We start from the raw sequence: 6,744 nt of genomic DNA, 5'->3' as shown, positions 1-6,744 counted from the left end.
CACTTATTTTTGTTTTGCTTTCTCCCTCTTCCTCCCTCCCTCCTTCCTTCCTCTTTCTTTCTTTCTTTCCTTTCTCTCTTTCATTTCTTTCTTTCCTTCCTTTCTTTCTTTCATTTCTTTCTTTCTTTATTAATAGAATATTTTGATAATACATAAAATTAGAAGGGATATTTATTTATTTATTTATTTTGTATTTTTTTTTTAGTAGAGACGGGGTTTCACCGTGTTAGCCAGGATGGTCTCGATCTCCTGACCTCGTGATCCGCCCGCCTCGGCCTCCCAAAGTGCTGGAATTACAGGCTTGAGCCACCGTGCCCGGCCAGAAGGGATATTTATTAAACCCTAGGCACTTATCACTCAGATTCAGTAATATGACCATTTTGTCAATCTTATTTCACATATCTCTCCTGTATTTTAAACATTTTTTTTTAGGACAATATTTTCACCTTAGCAACATCCAAAGGTGACTGTGCAATATACGCCTGTGAGAAACCTGCACTTGTGTCCCCTAAATACATAGAAATAAGTAGATTTTAAAAACATTATGTCACATCATGTGTTAGCATAAATAAAAATAAAAATATCCAAACTCAATTAAAAAATACACATAAGTAAATTAAAAATAAAAAGTGTTCCTGGTCAAAGAATAATAATACAGTTAAAAAAAAAATAGAGGAAGAAAGGGAAAGAGGGAGATGGGGAAGAAGCACAAAAGTAAACTATGCATGCAAATAGAATTTTTAAAAGTTTGTTTTATGTTCACTTTATCATTTTGCTGCTGTTCTTTATGGTAAACATTTCCTCTAATCTGCTATAAAATCCTAGTCCTGAAGTCTGCATTTCCTAAATTTAGTATGATTCACACATCTCACTTATGATTTCTGTTTGCATGGTTAATGTTTTTCCATCCTCTTATCTTTTACCCTAGCTATGTTTAAATTTTAAATTCACCTCTGGAAGACAGCACAGATTTAAATCTTGAATTTTAGTCCAGTCTTCATTTCTTAATTGGATATTTAGTCAATTCCCATTTAATTATTTGTATGGTGGAGCTTGAGCCTATCTTATCATTCATTCCTCTTCATTTGCTGTTTATCTTATTAGCTTTTTATTTTTCTTGGTTCCCTTATTCTTGCCATTTTTGGGGGAATTAGGGTTTAACTAAATAATGTTCTAGTTCTTTTACTTTATCAACTTTTTTCTACAACTTTTTCCCCAATGTTTGATTCAGTGATTCCAATGAATATTCCTCATTAATTAAAAGCTAATTAGGTTAATATTATGCTACACTATGTAAACCATAATAAACTTACAAACTAAAATTCCCTTTACCCTATCCTTCTGCTATTTCACCATATATTTTTACAGATGTTATAAATTCCAAACTGCAAGTTAACATTTTACCTTACAGCAGCAACATATATTTTAAAGATATTATGTAAGAACAATACATGAAGGTCAGCTTTAATATTTATCCCCATAGACACTCTTCCTCAAGCATTTAGTTCTCTGTAGATTTGATTGCCCTCCAATCCCAGTATAATTTCCATTACACAAATAAAACTTACTTTTGGCATGTTATATAGCGTTGTTCTGATGATGGCAAATTCTTTCAGATTTCAAGTCAATATGTCTTTATTTTGTCTACATGCTTTGAATAATATTTCTACTAGACACGTAATTCTGGGTTGATATATTGTTTTAATTGCTTTGAGAATATCATTCTATTGTCTTCTGTTCATTGCTTCTGATTAAATGTCAATTATCTTTTATTTTATTTTCCTTGCATGCAGTAGGGCTTTATTCTTTTTCTGGCTGCTTATAAAATTTTATCTATTGTGTTCAGTTTTACTCAAATGTGCCTGAGTGTGGTTTTACTGCCGTGGTGTTACTGTTTCTCTCGGATCTGTAGATCGAGTTTTTAAAACAAATTTTTGGAGGTTTTGGCAATTAATTTATCAATATTTCTCCTTTTCCACTCTTTCTCTCTTCTCCTACTAGGACTTTAACTGCATGCATGCTCATCACTTGATATTTCTCCAAAGGTGATTTTTTTTTTCTATCTATTTTCTTATTTGACTATTTGTATTGATCTGCCCTCAAGTCTACTGATCTTTTTTTCTGTAATCTTCAGTTTTCTGCTCAGCCTGTTCATTGAACATTTCCTTTTAAATAGTTTGATTTTCAGTTCTATCATTTCCTTTGGATCTTATTAGTTTTTTTTCTAAAAAATTACCTTTCTCATTATGTCTATTTTTTCATTTAAGTTCTTCGACACATTTATGATAGCTATTGTAATGCTTTTAAGTCTAACATTTATGTCATTTTTGTGTTTGTTTCTGCGGATTGATATTTTATCTTGATCATAGTTCATTTTGTGTTTGGAAATCTTTTAAAATTGTGTTGAATGTCGTGAGTGATTGGTCGTAGGGGCTCTAGAGGATGCCTTCCCTTATAGGGTATTATGTTTCTCTGTGGCTTAATATTATTAAATTAATGATATTTGATACTGAATTTCTGAAATGGTATTATTCTTCGTTATATCAATCTGCTCCATCATCCTATATTACGATGTTTACTTGAGGATGTCATCCTTTACCCTTAATCTGTGACATTTTTAGGACCTCAACTGCTCATTTAGAGTATTTTACATACTGCAAGGCCAGAAATATAGCATATACTAGCTCTGCAATATCTTCAACATATCTCTTTAGCTCTCATCCCTGCGGCCACCACTCTCTACTAGACATTGCAAAGTTTATTCTACAAAAATGCAGGCCAAGTCTTGAACAAGAACCTGTGGAGAAGTCCTATGCCTGTGTCTTTACCCTCATCTCTCTCCCCTCCAGTGCTCAGTTCACCATGTGAAAGCTGCTTCAGTATCATTAAACTCTTGTCTCTGCCTCATTAGCTCAGTGGAACTGCCATTCTCTGCTTAGGTGTTACCTAATTACATTACAATCCACGAAGTGCCCTCAGGTAAAAAGACATGGCAAGATGGGACTCATCTAGTTTGTTTTCATTCTCCTAGGAATTACAGAACTTTGATCTTGTCCTGTTGTCCAAAGCCTGGTAGCTATTTTCTCAAATACAGTGTTCAGTTCTATAGCAATTTATATTTGCATCTCAGGGGCTGTGATTAACTACTTTATCCTGACCACAAGCAAAACTCCAGCATTTAAATCAGGTAATTTACTACAATACAGGCAGTATCTTCAATGGCTTCCATTCAAGGAATCATTAAATAATCTAAACAAATGATTGCTATTACTTTTCCATTTCTTAGAGGGTGTTTTAGTGTTAGCTGACATTTTTTAATGCCATAGATTGTATAATTTAAACAATAGAAATTTATTTTTTTTCACTGTCTGGAGGCTAGAATTTTGAGATCTGGGTGCCAGCATGGTCAGGTTCTGATGATGGTTTTCTACCTAGTTTGCTGATGGCCACCTTGTGTCATCACTTGGAAAAGAGAGAGAGAAAGGGGGGGTGGGGAAAGAGAGTGAGTGAGTGCATGATTTCTGATTTCTATGGTGATTAAAGACACTAATCCCATCATCTACATGTGCATTTACATGCATCACATGTTTATTCTCCCCTGTGCTGATGTTTATGTTTTTCTTAAGGAATTCTCAGACAAGGAACCTGTTGGTATGAGTTTATGCATGTGGACTATCTTAGCACTTCAGATATCACTGGGTCTCAATTTTAGAACACACAAACCCATCATACGTATATATACACTTTATATATATACACACATATAGATAGATAGATATATACACATTTATACATACACATCTCATATATATATATATATATATATATATATATAGTCTATAATACTTATATGGTTTGGCTGTGTCCCCACCCAAATCTCACCTTGAATTGTAATAATCCCCATGTGTCAAGGGCAGGGCCAAGTGGAGATACTTGAATAATGGGAGTGTTTACCCCCACACTGTTCTCATGGTAGTTAATAAGTCTTATGAGATCTGATAGTTTTATAAATGGGAGTTCCCCTGCACAAGCTCTCCTGCCTGCTGCTATGTAAGATGTATCTTTGTTCTTCACTCACCTTCAGCCATGATTGTGAGGCCTCCCCAGGCATGTGGAACTGTGAGTCAATTAAACCTCTTTTCTTTATAAGGTACCCAGTCTTAGGTATGTTTTTATAGCAGCATGAGAACAGACTAATAGAGTAAATTGGTACTGGTAGAGTAGGGTGCAGCTGTAAAGGTACTCAAAAATGTGGAAGCGACTTTGGAACTGGGTAACAGGCAGACGTTGCAACAGTTTGGGGGAATCAGGAGAAGATATAAAAATGTGGGGAAGTTTGAAACTTCCTAGAGTCTTGGAGGGCTCACAAGACAGGAAGATGTGGGGAAGTTTGGAATGCCCTAGAGATTTGTTGAATGGCTTTGAGCAAAATTCTGATAGTGATATGGACAATAAAGTCCAGGCTGAGGTGGTCTCAGATGGAGATGAGGAACTTGCTTGGAACTGGAGCAGAAGTGACTTTTGCTATGTGTTAGCAAAGAGACTGGTGGCATTTTGCCCTTGCCCTAGAGATCTGTGGAATTTTTAACTTGAGAGAGATGAGTTAGGGCATCTGGCTGAAGAAAGTTTTAAGTGACAAAGCATTCAAGAGGAAGCAGAGCATAAAACTTTGAAAAAATGTGCAACCTGACAAAGCAGTAGAAAAGAAAAACCTGTTTTCTGGGGAGAAATTCAAGCCAGTTGCAGAAATTTGCAGAAGTAACAAGGAGCCAAATGTCAATCACTGAGTCAATGGGGAAAATGTCTCCAGGGCATGGCAGAGACATTTGAGGCAGCCCCTCCCATCACAGGCCCAGAGTCCTAGGAGGGAACAAATGGTTTCCTGGGCTGGGTCCAGGCCCCCCTTGCTGTGTGCAGCTTTGGGACTTGGTGTTCAACAACCCAGCCGCTCCAGCCATGGCTAAAAGGGGCCAAGGTACACCTTGGGCTGTAACTTCAGAGAGTACAAGCCCCAAGTCTTGGTGCTTCCAAGTGGTGTTGTGCCTGCCAGTATATAGAAGTCAAAAATTGAGGTTTGAGAACCTCCACCTGGATTTCAGAGGATGTATGGAAATGCCTGGATGTCCAGGTAGAGCTGTACTGCAGGAGTGGAGCCCTCATGGAGAACTTTTGCTAGGGCAGCATGGAAGGGAAATGTGGGGTGGGAATCCCCACACAGAGAACCCACTGGGGCACTGCCTAGTGGAGCTGTGAGAAGAGGGCCACTGTCCTCCAGACCCCAGAATCGTAGATTCACCAACAGCTTGCAGCATGTGGCGGAAAATGCCAGCCCATGAAAGCAGCTGGAAGGGGGGCTATACCTTGCAAAACCACAGGGGCTGAGCTGTCCAAGGCTGTGGGGACCTACCTTTTGCATCAGCATGACCTGGATGTAAGACATGGAGTCAAAGGAGATAATTTTGGGAGTTTAAGGTTTAGTGACTGCCCTTTTGGCTTTTGGACTTGCATGGGACTTACAGCCCTTTTGTTTTGAAGAATTTCTCCTATTTGGAATGGGTGTAATTGGGTAATATTTACCCAATGCCTGTACCCCTATTGTATTTAGGAAGTAACTAACTTGGTTTTGATTTTACAGTCTCATAGGCAGAAGGGATTTTCCTTGTCTCAGGTGAGATTTTGGACTGTGGACTTTTGAGTTAATGCTGAAATGAGTTAAGACTTTGGGGGACTGTTGGGAAGGCATGGTTGGTTTTGAAATATGAGGACATGTGATTTGGGAGGGGCCAGGTGTAGAATGATATGGTTTGGCTGTGTACCCACCTAAATCTCAACTTGAATTGTAATAATCCCCATGTGCCAAGGGCAGGCCCAGGTGAAGGTAATTGAATTTGGGGGGCAGTTTCCCATGTACTGTTCTTGTGGTAGTGAATAAGTCTCATGAGATCTGATGGTTTTATAAAGGGCAGTTCCCCTGTACAAGTTCTCTCTTGCTTGCTGCCATGTAAGAGGTGATTTTTCTCCTCTTTTGCCTTCAGCCATGATTGTGAGGACTCCCCAGCCATGTGGAACTGTGAGTCAGTTAAACCCCTTTTCTTTGTAAATTACTCAGTCTTGGGTATGTCTTTATTAGCTGTGTGAAAATAGACTAATACAAATACAGCTATCTAGACCGTGTGTGTGTGTGTGTGTGTGTGCATACCCATACTGCATATGTGTGTATGTATGCTTGCTTAGTGATGACTTAGTTTTACTGGGAAATCTGGAGCAACTATATGTGTAAATATATATACAGATATATATATATATATCAAAAATTTGAATGCAAGTAGCACGAGATATAAGAAGTATTAATTCGAATTTGTAAAAAAAAAAATACAACACTTTCTTTGCCATTCACTCAGGAGGAATTACCCAGCTATAATTGGGTGTAGGAAGAACCTTAGATTATGAGGTTACATTACAGCTGGCATGCGTTATGTTTAGAAAAATAGATGTCATGTTTATGAGTTGCTCTAGAAATACTTTACTCTCTTCAACCCCTAAGTTTCTTCCAGAATTTAAATGCCTTTGTAAGATGTTGAATTGTGCTATTTGCAACACTACAAAACTGTCCTGTGCTCAAGTGAGCAGGTGATAGTACTCAGATCTTCCAATTTAAAAGATTCACAGGAGGACCCTACTAAAATTAACCTCTATAAATTGACTCCCATATTTCTTTATCACTCCAACATTTTCCCCTTGTGT

The sequence above is a fragment of the Symphalangus syndactylus genome, chromosome 7, assembly GCF_028878055.3.
Source record: "Symphalangus syndactylus isolate Jambi chromosome 7, NHGRI_mSymSyn1-v2.1_pri, whole genome shotgun sequence".
In the NCBI taxonomy this organism is placed as follows: Eukaryota; Metazoa; Chordata; class Mammalia; order Primates; family Hylobatidae; genus Symphalangus; species Symphalangus syndactylus.
Note: the sequence above shows the minus strand (reverse complement) of the source record.